We start from the raw sequence: 19,657 nt of genomic DNA, 5'->3' as shown, positions 1-19,657 counted from the left end.
GAAGAAGTTATGCTAGTTTTTGTAAAAGTGGTTATTTGTAGATCTAAGGATGCCCAATTATAGTCAGATTAAAATGTTTGGTATGGACACGTTTTGATGAAACAAAAATTCTTGTTGTATTAATTGGAAAGATACATGAACCAAATTTTATTTAAAATTTATTTGAGCCATTTTAAAGATTTGTGTTGAAGTTGCAACCAATGATTGGTGCTTGTAGAAAAAGTTATGAATTGGAAAATTTAATGGATTATATATTCAGAAGCTAGATTCATATAGGATTTCTTGAAAATTGTTTTGGTTTTACTTGTAGTCATTTTGAGAAATTTATTAGATTCCCAATGAAGGGTTACTAGTTTTACTTCTGATTTATGACAAAGAAAATGAGTCTACATGTAGAGACTATAACGTGTAATGGATTGATTATTTTTTGCTCAAATTTGGATATGTTTTAGTATTCCTAATTTGAAACAAATATTAAAAAGGGTTTTGAAATAAAATGCCAAGATTGAAAGTTATGAATAATGTACTCGCGTATAGAAGTCAGGATATGCAAATGAGGAAGGGTTGATGATTTTGTGTTGGAAAATGCTTTATTTTGCCTCATGCAATGTCTAAGAATGAAACTTATTTCATGGATTTTTAAGGCATACTCATGTATCCCAAAATTTGGTTTACTCTATTGGATTTTTTTTACATCAGATTGGTATCAGAGCCAGCGAAAGATCTAGTGTTTTTGTGGGTAGAGATAATTGGTGGTATGTAGATCCATCATAGCTGCATGAAGGATGCATTTGCAATTGCATATGTGAAGATCTCAAGTTGGGATCTTGGTATTGTCTCCATTAGAGATATGTTTGGAGTAGGATGTTGAGAGCAACCACTGAGTGAGAGTGGGAAGTGCATCACTGGACTGAGTCTGTAGTTGGGTAAGATGACAATAAGGTGGTATGAAGAAGCAGTATGAAGGATGATGGCTAGCAGCTAGTCTTTACTCCATTGATGGGAGTTCTTTGAAACCCAATGATAAAGACAAGGAAATGAAAGATTTTTTTTTCGAACTCTCCATTACACATTTCCATGGGACATGGAAATCTTTTAAGCCTAGGAGTATGATGTGGGAGCATCTTGACCCTTCATACATTATGACGAATGTCATAATATTGTAATCTTTAAGTCATTTAGATTTTTCTATAACCATGTTGAAGAAATGGTTAAAATTCTTAATTTTACATTGTGGTGTATTAAAAACTAGAAAAAAAACACATTTGCATTGTAATGGTAGTGCTTAAAGAAGCACTAAAAAATGTACAAGGGTTAAAAGCATGTGTTGGGTTGGTTAAAAAGGTGGTTGGAAATTTTTAAACCATCAAAAACACTTTAAAATTATTGTATTGGTAACTCCAAATAGAGAGGGATGAATGAGAAGAAGAATAGATCATTTTGAAGTGATTGTTTTTTCAAGAACTTGTCATTGTGATTGGTTTTAACTAATTTAGTGCTAGTTCTAGGTCTCGTATGGCCATGTACAGCCTAGAACCCTTGTATTTTCTATATATTTGAAGATTATGATGAATAATCTTCTCTCTCTTTTTGGTTTGGAACAATTTTGTTAAGTTTTGAATTTACGCTAGTTTTTGTAAAAGTGGTTATTTGTAGATCTAAGGATGCCCAACTATAGTTGAATTAAAATGTTTGGTATGGACATATTTTGACCAAAAAAAAGGTCTAGTTGTATTAATTGGAAAGATATATGAACCTGATTTGATTTACAATTGGTTTGAGCCATTTTCATTCAGATATGTGTTAGTTGTGTTCATTTTAATGAAGACTAGTTTTTAAAGATTTGTGTTGAAGTTGCAGCCAATGATTGGTGCTTGTAGAAAAATTTATGAATTTGAAAATTTAATGGCTTATATATTCAGAAACTAGACTCATATATGGTTTCTAGAAAATTGGTTTGGTTTTATTTAGAGCCATTTTGAGAAATTTATTAGATTCCCAATGAAGGGTTACTAGTTTTACTTCTGATTTATGACAGAGAAAATGGGTCTACATGTAGAGACTATAACGTATAATGTATTGATTATTTTTGGCTTAGATTTGGATATGTTTTAGTATTCCTAATTTGAAACAAATCTTACAAAAGGTTTTTAAATAAAATTTCAAGATTGAAAGTTATGAATAATGTACTTGTGTATAGAAGTCAGGATATGCAAATGAGGAAGGGTTGATGATTTTGTGTTGAAAAATGCTTTATTTGCCTCATGAGATGTCTAAGAATGAAACTTATTTCATAGATTTTTAAGGCATACTCATGTATCCCAACATTTGGGGTACTCCTTGTGATTCTATTTACATCACTTCAACTTTGACTCGTAGGACACCACCTACATAGGGTCAATAAATAGTTGAGGACACTCCTTATTTCACTAAACCTCGTTGGGCACAAAAAACCCTTGATGCAATAGGTTCATTGGTGGGAAATCCTTCAAACACTTTGAGGATAAGGTCATAACATAAGTCATTTCCATATGCATATATATCTATTGCTTTAGATCCATAGTCATTTAAGTAAGCATCAAGGATCCCAAAATGAGACAAGGCTATGGAGGAAGAATATAACTCTTTGATGAAAAACAACACTTTGGACTTAGTTCCCCTTCCTGAGAGAAGAAAGGTGGTTCAATGTAAGTGGACCTATCAAACCAAATTTGTAGCAGATGGAAGTATGGATAAGCATAAGGCTAGACTAGTTACCAAAGGTTTCTCCTAGGTTCTAGGTATTGACTATATAGAGACTTTTAGATTAGTTTCCAAGATGAACTCCATTCACTTGACACTAGCTATTGATGTAACTCATGGTTGGGTTGTACACTAGATGGATGTTAAGAGTGCCTTTTTGAATGGTGATATTCATGAGGAAATTTATATGGATTAGCCATAGGGGTTCATACAAGATTCTACTATGGTTTGCAGATTGAAGAAATCTATTTATGGTCTTAAGAAAGCTCCTCAAGGCTTGGTATGCTAAAATGGATTCCTTCCTCCTCTCAGTAGGATTCATTAGGTGTCATTCTAATTTGAATGTCTACATTCTTTAAAAGGATGACTCACACTTGATACTAGTACTTTATGTAGATGACTTGATGATTATGGGGAGCACTTCATCCATCATTGCCAGTGTCAAGACCTATCTACAAGATAGATTTGCTATGACATTCTTTAGTAGGGATCACACTTTCTCAACCCAAGTATGCTCTTGACTTTCTTTCTCAGTTTTACATGAGTGACTGCAAACCTACTTCTACTTCCTTTCTATTAGCTGTCAAGCTAGAGGCTAACTATACCAATCCACTTGTTGATGCTACATTGTATAGACAATTGGGAGCCTTATCTACTTGGCACATACATGCCTTGATATAGCTTTTGTAGTTGGCATGGTTTCACAATTTATGCAAGAACCACATGAGCTTCATTGGAAGGCTATCAAGCACATCTTGGAGTACATCAAGGGTACACATACACTTGGGATACATTATGTAGTAGGTACAAGACTTTAGCTAGTTGGATACACAGACTTAGACTATGCAGGGGACTCAGATTCTTACAAGTCCACTTCAGGTTACATATTTCACCTTGGTTTTAGCCCTATTTATTGGCAGAGTAAGAATCAAAATAATGTCGCTCTTTCTTCCATAGAGGCTAAGTATCAAGGCACTGTCAATGTAGCTACAAAGGCTCTTTGGGTACAACACATCATAGGACTTTGGATTTGATCTACCTAAACCTATAGTCATTCATTGCTACAATTATAATGCTATCGATATCTCTAAACATTCAGTTCAGCATTAGCAGACCAAGCACATCAAGATTCATATGCACTATATCAAAGAGCTAATACATGAGTAGATCATTGCACTACAATATTGTCCTAGAGTAGAGTAGGTCGGTGATATCTTCACCAAACCCTTCACTGGGGTCAAGTATATTCATTTGCGAGATCTTTTGGGGGTGCAAGATGTTGCAAAAAGGGGAGTCACTTGACTTCTCTCTTCTCCTTCTTTTGGGAGGGATCTTTTCCTCATTTGAGGTCTTCTTCTCTCTCATCTTCTTTATTGTACTTATCTCTTTTTTTGGAGGAGGGTTTTTCCCATGAGGTTTTCCCTCTTTTTCTACTTTATGAGAGATTTCATTGCATCATTATATGTAGAGCATTACTTTTGTACATGGGTACCTAACATGGCCTTGTAGCCAGGACCTATCATGCATTCATAAGATTAAGTGCATTCCCTTAAGTTTCACTTAAGGGGAGGTGTTCGTGTAAATAGATATTTACTATTTACACTTTAATTAAGTTTACTTAGTTTAGTGCATTATTTTATTATATTATTTTTTGAGACACTTAGGAGTTTGTGTACATTTATGAGTTGTCATGTTGACAACATAGTTATTCATATTCCTAATTTAGCACATGGTGTCTACAACATAAATTTGCATGGTACACATTGTAGGCTTATCCTCTCACTATCATGCTTACTTCTGTGCTTAATGGAGGATAACCCATATCTAGTGGACATGTGCCTAGTTGAATGACTTATCATGATGCTAATTCCTAGGCATTCTAGATGCATCTCAGAGGCCTTTATAAATAGGCATTCCTAGTGCACTTGTACATTGAATTGAATAATATACAGTTATTCTGATCATACTTTGGTCTATTTTGTGCTTGTTTTTTGAGTTCCTTAGTCTTGGGTGAATTTTTCCCTAACAGAGATTCTTACAAAGAGAATAAATGAGTACAAGCATAAATAGGTTAGGATGCTACTCTTACACCTACAACACAAGATCAAGGTGCACCTATGAATGAAGAGCAAGCAAAGGATAAGACTAGAGAGCTAGGTATGACTACAAAACCTAAGGAGAAACTAGAAATACAAACACTAGTGACTTTGCTAGAGTTTACTGCTCCTCCAAGTCAAGTTCTTCATAGGCTGAGTATAGAAGCTATACCCTTACAATCATCTAGGTTGAGTCCAAGCACATCAAAGATAGCTGAAGTTACATCATTTGGTGATGTGAACTTGGACAAAGTGATTGAATTACCAAATTTTAATCTTGAAATCATCACTATTGAATAGATGGGCATACTATAGGATGTTCTTGCAAGGGTAAAGGAACAAGAACTATTCAAAAGGGAGCTTAGGTAGTAGCAAGCTATGTTAGATATCAAAGAAATTTTTCTTGATGCGTTTGACCTCCCAAAACCTAAGGAAACCAAGCCTATCATAGAGTAGATAACTAGCTTACTTGAGAAGGTAAATGACACAAACCTAGATTCAAATGAGAAATTACTTGCATGGTTGGAGAGAAAATTTCAAATTAAGTGTTGGTGTTTTGAAACAAAATGGTTTCAAATTATCCTGATGAGAACAAGATACATCTAGGTGCAGCTACTTCCCATCTTTAACATACTATTTTAGACACTAGGCCAATTATAAGGCTTGACCCTTCTTCTACTTTAGGCTCTATAAAACCTAGGTAGGTGGATCTGTAGATTCTTTATATGGTACCAGTTGTCAAAAGCATACATTGAATATAAATAAAGTAGATCAAAACCCTTAATCTTCTAACACTTATGTAGAGATCTCAAACATGGAATAGCTAATAACATGACCAAAGAAATTGCTAGGCTAAGTGAGGGCATCTTTTTAGCTCTTCAACATTAAAGGGAAAGATATTTGATTAATGATGTTGATTTAGAAAAACCCCAAATATGCAACAATAAGAACAAGTTTATCCTATAGCTGATCACTGCCTTATCTATTAAGAAATTCCATGAATCAAACACATACATCTATGATAACAATACCATATTCCATAGATCAATATATCAAATCTATTCTATCACCTTGTGAATCAGACATCAGCTTTCATAAATATCTCATTCTTATGAAGTATCCTTCTCAAATAACCATCAACCCTATCAAACACATCAAGCATTTACTTGGCCCTTTGTTCCAACAAAAAAAAATATCAGGCATAGAACCTTAATGGGATGCAAATGGATCTTAGTTCTTTCTCCCTAAACCACATAAGATTGCAGATTATAGAGATAGGAGACAAGAATCAGAATGAAACTAAAGAAATTCTTGCTCATTTGTATTCATTTTCTTGAAACTATACATTCAGATGCATGAAATTAAAACATAGAAATGCCTAATAGATCAAAACTATCTATATTATCTTAACTACTATTATTCATACAAAAGAGAATATGTTGAAGAATATGGTATCACAGTGATGAAAACACATCAAGACTAAAATCTTGGTTTCACAAAGCTAAGAAAACTCAAGATTGCAACACACATGGTATCACACTAGTGAGTAACTTTTTCCAAAACTAGAACCAACCCCCTCCATAGATGAGAAAAAGAAAGATATAAAAGAAGGATGGAATCTTGGATCTAATCCTGAAATGACTTGTGTCCACTTGAATCTCCATTCTTTGTTGTTTTAGAACATCTCTCATCTTTCTACCCATAAAATCTAATTTGGTTTTCATCATTGTTTTGTAGTAAACCCAAAATATCACTTTCTCAACGATGAAAACCTTTTTGTTACTAAAATATCTAAAAAGCATCATGAAATATTGATAATTCTTTGATTCAACTAACTATGATGTGACAAAACTCACCCATAACTACATTCATGTTGCCTTTTATGTTCATTCAGTTCACCATTTTACTGGAAATCCAAACTAAATTGCCTCAACTGAATAAAACTACAAATTGAGCACCTGAGAAAATCCTTGCATAACCTAAACTAGTGACCTCCTATTCAAGAAAAAACTCCAGAAATGGAAAGTTTTTTTTCACTTGATTTTGATGATATATAATACTCTTATATTCTCTTATCAGGAACTTCTAGAATCTCAGTTTGAAAAATTGGCTCCAATCAATGCTCTTCAAACAACACTTGGATATAAATTTAACTTTTTCTAAAGTTAAAACTACAGGATAAATCAAAATTAATTTAAAACTCCTTAGGAATGTAATTTTTAGAGAAAATATTAAAAACTATTTTTTCTATGCAATTTTGAATTTCCCTCCAATTTCTATTCGGGTGAAACTTGGTTGACCGACCCTGCCATTTGTCATGCTTTGATTGGCTGACTTCTACTTCATCATCTAACACATGCTAGTTGGGCACCATGTGGCATCATCTACTTGGTCCTCTATTCTACCATGTCACTGAGCCATGTCATCACTCTATATCACTGCCACATTATCAGTCACTATGTCACTATTCTAGTTAGCACTTTCTCACATCATCACGACATAGCAACCTCATGACACATGACTTTTTTGGACACATCAACTCCCTATTGGCATTGTCATGTCATTGCACCACCTCAACCTACCACATCATCAGTCGCTATGTCACATGATGAGTCATCATTATGCCACATCATTGTGACATAGTGATCACATGACACATGTCACTTTCCTCCACCTCAACACCTTAAATTCTATGCCAAGCTGGAGACCTCTACCATGTGTTAATTTCTAATTCATCTGACAAATTTCCACTTGTCACTTGTTGGTTGGTCTAGCCGGTTCCACATCATCACTGACATCATCTCTTTGGAAATGTGTTCATTCAACATTTATTTAGTCTCCATTTGGTTGGGTGGGCGCATGTGCATGGTTGAGGCTTCAAAAGCCTTTGTGTCTTTAAGACACTTAGTATTGAAGTGTTCTTGTATTTAAAGTGTAAACTTTACCTCAACTTACTGATGTGGGATAAAAGCTTTTGAATGTTTTGTTCATGACAATCCCTATCCTCATCATTGCAAAGGTACATAACGCCAAATTCACCTCTGTTGAGATCCATATTCATGCATGTGGATTGCTCCTTTTTGTGAACACAAGTCTCCTCATTTTTCCTAGCACTGAAGACACTTTCCCTTTTGAATAGTAGAGTTGGTTCTTACTATCCTACTTTAGCTGATGCTCTAGTTCACAACTTCAAATGCTCTTTCTCCCCTCTCTATCCCATGTTCTTAACTATGAGATATCATCTCCCTTGTCTCATGCACAATTTTGAGATCATAAGAGAAAAAGGCACATGACCTAACCACATTTTACTTTCAACTCATATGGATAAGCTTGAGAGATTTTAGGCAACCACCTGCGAAGTTGCTTTCTCATCTAACCTGGTCTCTTCTTGAAAATATTACCCTCCATTGTGTTTTCAGCACTATGTCATGGACTTTTTCATGTGAGCTCTATTGGATATGAAATTCTTCTAGCGCTTAACCTTATGTCATTCCCAATCCAATCTCTATCTACCTGACATAGACTTCTAAGTGGACAATGGCTTCATTTTTGCAATAACTTATGGTTAAGCATGATTGAAAAGAACAAACTTTAACCCTATGTGTTTTATTCTAATTCTCCTTCAATGGCTTCAACCACATGGGTGTTGTCCTATTTAGACTATGCCTTCACTTTTCCTTCCATGACGTTTGCAACTATGATAGTGTCCCATTCTACACATGGAGCTCTTTATGTGGTGATTGTTGTTCATTTTAAGCAAGGCTTTGAGTTTAATGTTGTGTGGAGCTTCTTCATTTTGTATACATCTCCTCACAATACCAATTTTCTCCCCTACTGTCCTTCCAGTTGTGGAGTTCTCTACTTCTAAGTGAATGCATTTGTTACTTTGACAAGGAAACTTTATAATTATTCCTATGTATATGCCAAATTTGGGTTTCTTTTCCTATAGTTTCAAGCCGCTACACATGACCCATTTTAAAATATTCACCTATTTATTAGGGCCATCAAACACAGAGGAAGGAATTGATAAGAAAAGGACAAAGGACAAAGTGATTCACATTAAAGCAGTGAATATGGTGTACACTATGTAGTGGTGGGATTCTATTAGTGCCAAGTTAGATGATTTATGGGGAACAAGGTACTACATCGAAAATAAGACTCTCTTGACCTCTAATTATCCCAACATGCCTCATGCATATCAAGAATTCTAAAATATAATTCAATGTGATATATTGCATAATATATGATATGTTATTGAAAATATTATGGAGCAATTCTTGTGAGAAGCATAAGGAAACATGAGTCACAAGTTTGAAGATAGTTGAGACACCCTTTAGGAAGATAAAAATTATCTCACTGATAAAAAAACCACAAGACACTTTCTCACTTAATAATTTAGGGCATCATGTTCCATGGGATAAGCCAATCACCAAAATGAATGCTAGTAGAAGCTAGTCTTATAACATTTCTGGCAGTGTGTACTCACAATGCCCATATAAATTTCATGTTAGATTTTGTGGTGTGATCCCTATCAATAATCAAATTCCAAATCCAGTTCTTCATTAAACCTCTCACTTTTCTTGCATTATAGTTTAGAATGTAGAAACCCCACACATCCATTTGGTTTTGCATGGAAATAAGCATACATCAAGACCTTATAAAAATCAATGTCATTATAATCATTCATTTTAAAGCATCCTTAATTTTCCTTGAATTCTATCAATCCTGGCAGAATTAGTTAGGCCCCAAAGTGGGTCTAGCTAAAAATAATTCCATTTTCAAAAAATTGATATTGGACACTGATCCATTGAATACTTGAATCTTGAAAAAAATTATTTATTCAACTTTTAACACTCATTCCATCTCTTTCTACAACTTGTCAATTTTGTGTTAGGGGCCCTTTGACTAGCTTTAGAAACTTATCAAAACATCTGACTGGGCTCTGAAAATAGATGCACTGATTCTTTATTCTACTTACTTTTACCCTATCAAATCTTGTCTCATGATTAATTCTCACTCAAAATATATTGACTATAAAAGTTGCCCTCTTGGAACTGCTTGTAAGAAAACACATTAGAAAACAATAAATCACATTATGTTTTGGCTTCAAAAACTGGCAAACTAATACTTGGAGAAACAAAAACTAGGGCATTGGTTCACTATCATGAGGACAACATAAAATTGGGATTTAGGCTCATGACTAACAACTGGGCATATTTGGTGAATGGTCAAAGTGGGCTACTCAGATTTGTAGAGCTGGAAACACTAGTAGGAAAGTGGTTTTTGCAAATGGAATGGACCTGGGAAAGTGTGTAGAAGGACTCATTAGGATTTGAAAATTAGCACACTTAAAGTATTTTCATAGTAGAATACAATGGTACAATCCACTTGATCTCACCTATCATGAATTCAAATTTATGACATCACAAATAGGGATACCAACCAATCTGTACTTCTTGACACTAGTAAAATATCATAAATTGTATTTGGAATCGCACTCAAAAACTAATCAAAATTTTTTTTCATAAGCTCAAAATTAAAACATATAAATTATATGACCTCTAAAATTCAATGCAAAAGGATTTTTATCATTTTGATCAATAGGGTCAAAGTTATAACAAGTCAAATGGGGCCTCCTAGAATTTTGAATAATTTGCATTAGTATGACAATACTAAACAACTGACTTTGAGGGATTTGAAACCTAGTCAAAACATATCAGAATGGCTCAAAATTAGAAACATAGGTTCTCTAATGTGGAGACTAAAAACTTCCAAAGTGGCGAATCATAAACCACTACTGGGTGTGAGATATTTAGATGCAAACTAGACCTCGGCTCGCTATTTGACACTAGCAAAAATGTAGATTTGGACATTGCTCAAAATAGAACTTCACAAAATTAGAATTTATCTTCATGGAATACATAGATGTATTGAGTGCAAGGTGTTAGAAACATTAAACACCTCTTAGGTTTTAAATGAACAACCTGGTACACTTGCATTAAAAGCACTTAAGGGCTTGATTTTTGGATGGTACTCAAAATTAGGGCTTCAATTTTGAGTCCCAATAGTAAGATCAATGAAAAGATATCAAATTTTATTACACTATCATAGGCTAAGTTAGAAACCCAAATTTACAATGTGAAGAAGGTACTAGAGAACATTTTATCTTTATACACCAAATTGTGCAATCCAACTCTCTTCACATAGGAAATCAAGAGCCACATACTGAGTTTGGAGAGTCATATGCAGTCATTTGGTATTATTCTACCAAGGTCTATAGCCAAAGTGAATTTTTTTTTAGGAATCTAATCAAATCCCAGAGTTAGTTAGCAGTGCTACATATAGATGAGGCAAACATAAAGGCTAAATTGGTCAACATCTAGTCTATCCTGACCTCACATGGAGATATTGCACAAGGAACTAGCATAATTTGCTAAAGCACTCATGAAGAAGATCTGCATCTTTCTACTCATGAAGGCTTAGTTCACCTTGCTGTTGAGGTGGCCATCCAAATCAAATCATTGGAGGTAGCTTGTGACAATTGAAATGTTTCTTTGAAAATTATGCTTGGGGTCCACAAACATTTTTCGAAAAACACACTATAAGTGTATAACCCTTTGACATCAGTGTAAAAAAGGGGGAGAAATAAGTATGGGGGAGATATTGGAGGAGATAATATTTTGGGGGGAGCTACTATTTTAGTGAAAAGAGGAGTCAATGCTAGAAATAGAGTACACATATCATTTTTTGCAAATCTACTCAAAAGGAGGAATGATTTTGGTTTAGATATAGAAAAACACAATCAACTCTAGGGGAGTTATTGCATTTTGAGGTATGACTATTGAGTCATAAGTTTTTGCAAAATTTTGACATTTTCAAAATTTGTATGTAATGAGATATTATCTGAGTTATGCTTGAAAGGCTAGAGTTATTCATGCATGACCAAGTATTTTTACCACTCATGTCAAAGGGGGGGATTTTTAATCTTAGATTGGTTTTGACATATGAGTGACAATATACTTAAGTCATTTACTTAGTTCTTGCCAAAAAAGTAATACATTCTAAGCATAAGTTGTCAGATAGTATATGTTGAGCAATAGATATTTAGTATGTGCCAAGTAACTAGCAAGTGTCAACTAGATAGTATGTGTCAAGCTATTCAGATGTCGAGTCATTCAAAGGTTGAGTTATAGCATTGAAGTTTCAATTGATACCAAGCATTAGGGACTTCAAGTGTTGAGTTATGTACATTTTTGACATAGGTACTGGCATAAAATTGTATGTAAATCATTTTTGGGCCAACTTAAGGATTGTTTTATGATCTTAGATGATAAGGATGAATCTTAATTATAAATCCTATGCATTACATGCATCCAATTAGAAAAAGGGAAGGATTAAGTGACAATATGGGTGAATCACAATCGTTGATTCATGCCTAACCCTAAGTCACCTAGGTCTTCTTATTGAAGACAAACCTTAAAATTTTTATGAATGTTGTAAGGAGAAAGGAGAGAAGTTTGCATGTGCAAACAAAGCATTCATGGTGACTAAGGAGTTATAATTTGAGTTACATTATAGAATCAACTAGAGGAGAATAGAGGAAAGGAAGTATAAGGAAACAAAGATACACTTGATTAGAAAGGATCAAGTACACATTAGGAAAGAGGATATCTAACATCAAGAAATAGAGTGCTAACTGAAGGATCATAGGTGAGACATTCTAACAACTAAATCATTTAAATCTCTTAACAGAGTAGTCTTGGTAGGCTATTCTAAATCCTTTAATAGGGTGCTTACTTCATTGTAAGTTAAAGTCATTTTATTAGGCACACTTTTAACATGGTAAGATCTAACAATCTTGTAAGCCTTTAACAAGGTAGACCTTTCACAAGGTTCATCATGTCTCATGATGAAAATATTATAACCTTCATTGGATACGCTTTATTACTACAGTAGTGAAGATTTGTGGGTATCATCCCCACCCCAATTTTACCTTCTCCTTTGAGTGTTTCTCAATATCCAAACATCTTGTGTCATACACATGTTGAATGTTTTACTATCATGCTATGGATGTAAATGCTTAATTTGGTATTTTAGTTTATAATGGGGCAAAAAAAAAGAGATAGTGTCAACTGAACTAGTCATGTTAACCGAGTAGAAGGAACGATAGTGTTGGCCAAGCTCCAATTCTAACTGAGTTATTGCATTGTCAACCAAGCTCTACAATGTTTGTCGAGTAATCAATGTTACCTAAATTCACACCTACTCTTGAGTGATCAATGTGGACCATGCACTCGTTCCAATCGAGTACCAGAGTTTGTCAAGTTCACTATGTTGCCAAGTGTCAAAAAATTACTCGAGTGGACTTTTGAACCCAAGTGTTAGCACTGAGCCAACTTAGTAAAGCTTGTTTAATATAATATTGTAGCCTACTCCAAAAGGTAATTATTTGGATTGGTATATATGAGAGATATCTTGTCATATCCAAATGAGTATGAAATATGAAGAAGATGCGAGTTTAAAGGCTACAAGTAGTATAATGAAAAATAGAGTCTCATCCATCACATTAAGGTGATCTTTCTACATCAAAGGAATCTTAGTCAACAAACTCAGTTGTAGAGAAGATATTAGCTTCTAGTTCATCTTAACAAGTGCATTAGTCAAATCCTCTAACAAGGTGAACTTAACAGTTCTAGGAAAATCTCCTAACCAAGTACATACTTCATTGTATTGTATAAATCCTTTGACAAGGTGGACCTAACAGTACTTATTGCTCCTAACAAGCGATATCATCAGAAGTGATCATTTGCAAGCCTTAACAAGCCAACTTTATATTGCAATACTAAATCTTGTGGGTACTATCCCCACCCCAGTTTTACTTTCTATTTGAAAGGTTTCTGGGTTGCCACATATTGTGTCAACTATTATGAATGTTTTATATTGCTTTCATTTTTTAATGCATGTAATTAGATCATATTAGTTTATGAAGAATTAATCGGTCAACTAAAGTTAAAGTTTTATTGGTCCCCGGTTCACCCCCCTCTCAATCACTAAGCATTCTCTACATTTCCAACATTATGATCACCAATATCCTCCTATCCTTGTCCAACACTACTTTGGCAATTGATGGTGGATTTCTCTAGCTAATGCCTATGTTTTCTTAATGAAATACTAATGTCATATGCTTTCATCTTGTGGCCTAATGACTATCATGGGGTGGTCTTTTATCCCCTAGATTTTTTGTGTGAATATGTACTTTAACAATATAAATTGATAGAGAAGGTTTATTTATTAAAACAAATATGATTGATTCAATTAATTTGATCTTATACAACCCTTTTTTGGAGGTTTCCTCCATCTCCATTTTTTCATGCAAGATTTTTGGCTATTTGAGATAAGGTATATATAATATAGTTGTAACGTAAATATTATATTAAAGATTTTAATTAGTATTAATAAAATTCAAAGCTATCAATTACATCTTGAATTTATTTTTTATTAAATAACCACTTAGAAATTAGAGAAATGAAGCTCTAAAAATGCATGTAACTTATTAAATATTAGTTTTAATTATTAACTATACTATATTTAATATGCATGATAATTATTAAAAAAATTAGAATTAAATTTACATAGATAGATAAAATTAAATTAATTAGACCAAGTAATATCACTATGAGACGCTTATATTTTTGTATCAAAAGTTCAATTTTACATTAACTTATTATCATTCATTACTCTTTAAAAGAAAATTCCTTTTGATATTAAATTTAAAAAGTTAATTCAATTTTGTATCCATATTTTAGTTTTATATAAACTTCTTATCATTCATTACTTTTATAATTCTTTTATAAATAAATCTCACGAATTACCGCATAAAATAATGTGACTTTTGATTATTTATTTATCACTAACTCATAACTTATATAACATATAGATGTCTTGTAATTATTAATAATATTTATTGGAATTGTACATTTTTTCACTAAAAAGGGGTAAAAAATTTATTGAATATCAAAGAGAGCAGAACAACACATCTGAAATAAATGAACAGGAAGCATCCTATGATCAATAATGTCCAAAGCCAAATGCCAATTCACAACCACCTATGAGTCAATGTCACAAATAATTCTTTTCCAGCCATGTTGAGGTCGATAACACCGTTCCACTGCAACCAAGATAGCTAGGGCTTCCATTACTTTGTCCACTATTTAATTTTTTTAATAATTTTTCATTAATAACTAACATGTTCTTACTATTTTATTGTTCACTCCAGACCACCACTATAATTATATTTTTCTAGCTTCTCATTCTTTATATCAATTAATTATTATAATGTTTCACTTCCAATCTTATTTTATTATATTAAAATTATTTACACTACAAAGAATTATAGCCTATCATATTATACAAATGTAATCTTTATATAGGTTTTTAATTTCTTGTTTTGGTATTTATTTAATATTTTTAAAACTTTTTCATTAATATCACTACCACTATTACACTCTCCTCCCTTTGCATCTTTGAATATAATAAGTTTAATTAAATCAAAGAATTATTATATCTCTTACATTATTTGTATGAATGAGTTTTAAGTTTTAAAATTAGTCTGTAATATTTATATTTTATGTCATATAATTGAATGACCTTGCATTGGTCAATTTTTTAGTTGTTCTTAATTAAAAAATTACAAAGAAACTGCTTGATTCTTTTTTCAGGTCTGTTTGGCAATAGGCATATGTAAATTCTTAAAATCTCAAATCTTTCATTTGGGTGCACTAAATCAGAATTGTGAATAGGAATACATATTCCAATATTGACTCAAAAATGACCATTTGTAATTCCATTTAATTTTGTAATTCCATCTGAATAGGTGGAAATTGAATATGTATTCCTATTCCAATTTAATTTATTTTAGAAAACATATCAAGAATTCTTATTTTCTATTCTAGAATAACAATTTCCAAATACATATTCCTATTCCAGAATATGTATTCTTATTCCTGCAACAAAAACCGTGTTGAAATACTCGATATTGCTCTCCTGGGAACTGTTGATTTTATTTTTGACCTATCTGAACCTTGTTTCCATAACAATGACCAAGTATTTATAATACTAGCCTTTATGCACCAAAATTATGTTATGACATTATTGCCCAGCTATAAAATTTGTTTCAATTTTATGAGCCATGGTTAATATTTAAAACTTAAATTGGTCATTCTATCTTTGAATTTTCTGAGTCTCTAAGCCTCCATGTCTCCTGCTCGCTAGCAGCTCTACACAGCACTTGAAATCACTGAAAACCAACTTCTAAGCCTCAAGTTATTAAAGGTTAATGATTGCCACCTAAAACGTGTTTTTCTTAACCTCTCCAATAGGTTAATGATAGCGTTCAAAAATACATTTTTCTTAACCTCTCCAATAGGTTAATGATAGCGTTCAAAAATACATTTTTCCTAACCTCTCCAATAGGTTAATGAAAATGATCAAAAACATGTATTTCTTAACCTCTTTGAGGCGGTTATTAACCTGTTTGAAAATTTCCTTTGGCTTGAATATAGTGGGATAATGTTATTGAAGCACTTATTACAGTCGATATTTTACATTTGCTGGAGTTTCAACCTATGGCTATATGCATCCACAGAACTTGGTTTTTCAAAATATTGTTGCATATACAAATTAGTGCATCTTATTGTCCACGTGAGCAAGGGAAAGTCTTGTGGTTTATTTAACATATACATCACCTTGCTCACCTTATTTCCAACTCAAACACATGGTCTTCCCAAGTGAATAGTGGGTGTGATACTGAGGTTTGAATACATGCTGTCAACTATGGGAGTCCAGATTTATGAAGGAAGTAGGTTGGAACATATCTGATCACGTGCAAACCGCCCTCTTCACCAAGTGCAGGATAAAGATGTTTTTAAAGATGCATGCCACCTCATACCATGTTTTCCAATTAACTGATTCTCAACCTACGGCTTTCCTCCATAATGGAAAACGTTTTCAAGAGCTAGAAGACATGAAGCCGCCAACATTTGTTGTAAATAGACAGCGATAGATATATATGTCAACTTGCCAAATGTGTGCAGCGATACATATACATGAAGTTGGTCTCTCAAATGTTGCGACCTATTCGGAGAAATGTCTGCTCTCATCCACGTGAACAAGATAAATGATCTTGTACAAGACTTCTTGCATATTGCATGGGGTGAACCTAAACATTTTTCAATGCTCATTATCACTGTACACTCATTATCATTGTACGCTCATTGATAATGAGACTGCATATAACATATTCACAATGTATTCTCAGATTATCGCAGCATGCACTATAGAGTGCATTATTGTATTTGAGCTAGCAGGATAGAGATAGTCTAAAGCAAAGCAAACTAAGCTTGCAGTTTCTTAAAGTATTTGTGTCACCTGTTCATTCTATCGCTAGATCTCAACCTTGAAGGTGCTGACAGGAAAGGCTTTCATGGTGGAATGTTTGCAATACTTGAGATTGCTCTTAACTTGTTTGGCATAATGCCCAAATTAAAAAAAAGGTGGTGAGCATGAATAGAACATATAGAGTGCTTAGAAAATGTTCGAAAAAATGAAATATCCATTCTTGACCTATAGCTCTGAAAGCTTCACTCCTTAATTCATTTCAAATTCAGATGCATCCTTTCTTTCTTAGGCAATTGACAATCTGCAAATAAGTTGGAACATCATTAATGTCATGCAAATTTATGAGTGATTTATAGTCTGGGCAAGATCAAATGTGTGTGAATGTTTAATACAAAACATGGTGACCTTAAGTCAAGTGTAATGTTGGCAAATCTTTTCGATTGAATGGTTGGTTTGTTACTTTGAAGCTGGGAATAAGGAGTGTTGTACAGGGCTGAAGATATCCAGAAAATTGATAATCAACCATGAAGTACAAGTATCAGAGGCCAGATTATGCTCCTTTTTTAAGAAGTATTCTTCCAGATATTGGTGATACCATTTTAGGAAGTGTCTGCCTTCAAGACTTCTGGTCATCTCTTGTAAATGAAGAAAAGACTCCATTAGCTGGAAAGATATTGGAAAGTGGCTTGGCTCAAGCAGGCGGACATCCCGTTTTAGTACAGTGCCCAGAATTAGTGTTGGAGTGCATGAAGGCTTATCATCCCAACACTAGAGAAGTTATTTCACCAAACAATGAAGCGATTGTCCGTCTAGATCCTGCCTCTATTGCTATTATTTTTCGATTGCCCACTAGGATGCAATATGCCAGCATTAATCTGAGAACTACCAAGGAATATTTTACTACCAATCAAACTCAATGTTTAAATACTGTGGCAAGATCATGGTTCTTCCAACCAAGAAGAGGAAAGTCTCAATTAGGCAAATCCATTCACAGATCATCACTGAAAGAAGATGTGGCGAATATGGTAACTTTGTTGAGCAGGATCGTTGGTCTTCGGGATTCACACGAGTTTGAAGGTTGGATGTTTCTATTCATTAATATGGTTTGTGAAGGAAAACAATACATTGATTGGGCTGAAATTATCAGTGACTCACTGCATAGACAACTCATTGAACTTCAAGAAAATGACTACTTTTATATGACTTCATATCTTTTCTATGCTATTGCAAGCACCAAAATTTGGCCAGGAGTTAACCGGCAAGGCGTTTATGATGACACAACCATCATTTATAATCATCTTCCTCAAATTCAGTATGATAATAGCCTGCACCATTTCAGAAGAGTGAATGATGCATTCACCATGCTAACTATAAGGGAAATTCAAGGGAACATTGGACTCAGGATTTCACCAGAAGCAGCGATGAAAGTACAAAAATATGGAAGTGTTTTCATACAATTCTTGAAGTTCACTTATATCCGGCTAGCTGCCTATGATGGATGTCCGCTGATGTTACCTAGATTTGTTGATGATAAACTACTCTTAATTGAAATATGCAAGAAAATTAGTCAAATCAATAAACTTTGTAGAAACAAGAGGATAGGTGAAATAACTTTTCCTATCGGCATCGGATATTATAGTTGTGATACTGCATCAGATGCTAGGAACATTGAAAGATCTATTGCCACAATAAATTTGCATCCTTACACGATGCATTTCCCTTATGACAATAAGGGCTATGCAGTGAATGAACTAAAGTTAAATCCCAGTCTTGGTCACTTCCCGACTCTAGAAGACTTTTGGGAGGATTGTGAAAATGACTTCGAAGTCAGGAAGAGAGATTGGATGCGGCTTACAGTATGATAGGTAATAGACTTCAAGTTAGACATTGATGTGACAGGTGTAGATGACGATGAAGTTTCTTTGGTCGATCCTTACTATTATGAGAAAATTGAATTGCTAGAGCTCCCTCCTATTGATTGGTCAATTCCTGAATTAAAAAGCTTGAAGGAGAGTCTTCTTATGTTCTTAAAAGAAAAAGGGACTGGATCAGTAAAGTCAGAGCCGAAAAAGCAACTGGTGAATTTCAAAATAAAAAGAGAAGAAATAATATAGGGGAATCGTCTCGGATGGCAATAGAGGCAACTTCTAGTGAGAAGATACAACAACTGGATACAGGTGCTCAAGATTGAGATGAAGATCTCAATCAGCCAGATAAGTTTATAGTCAAAAGAAAAAGGACAAGAATGAAAGGTAGAATGAATCAAGAAGGGAATAAATCCAATGAAAAAGACCAAAGAAGTCCTCAAATTGCTGAATCACATGCCCCTATTACATCCCCTCATGATGTAGTGATTCCTCACTTGAGTCTTTCTCCTCCTGATATGCCAATAATAGACATCACACAGTTAGATAACCCGTTAT

This window comes from Cupressus sempervirens, chromosome 3, assembly GCF_028749045.1.
Source record: "Cupressus sempervirens isolate cs-2001-9-10 chromosome 3, ASM2874904v1, whole genome shotgun sequence".
Taxonomy (NCBI): domain Eukaryota; kingdom Viridiplantae; phylum Streptophyta; class Pinopsida; order Cupressales; family Cupressaceae; genus Cupressus; species Cupressus sempervirens.
This window is presented reverse-complemented; position numbering follows the sequence as displayed.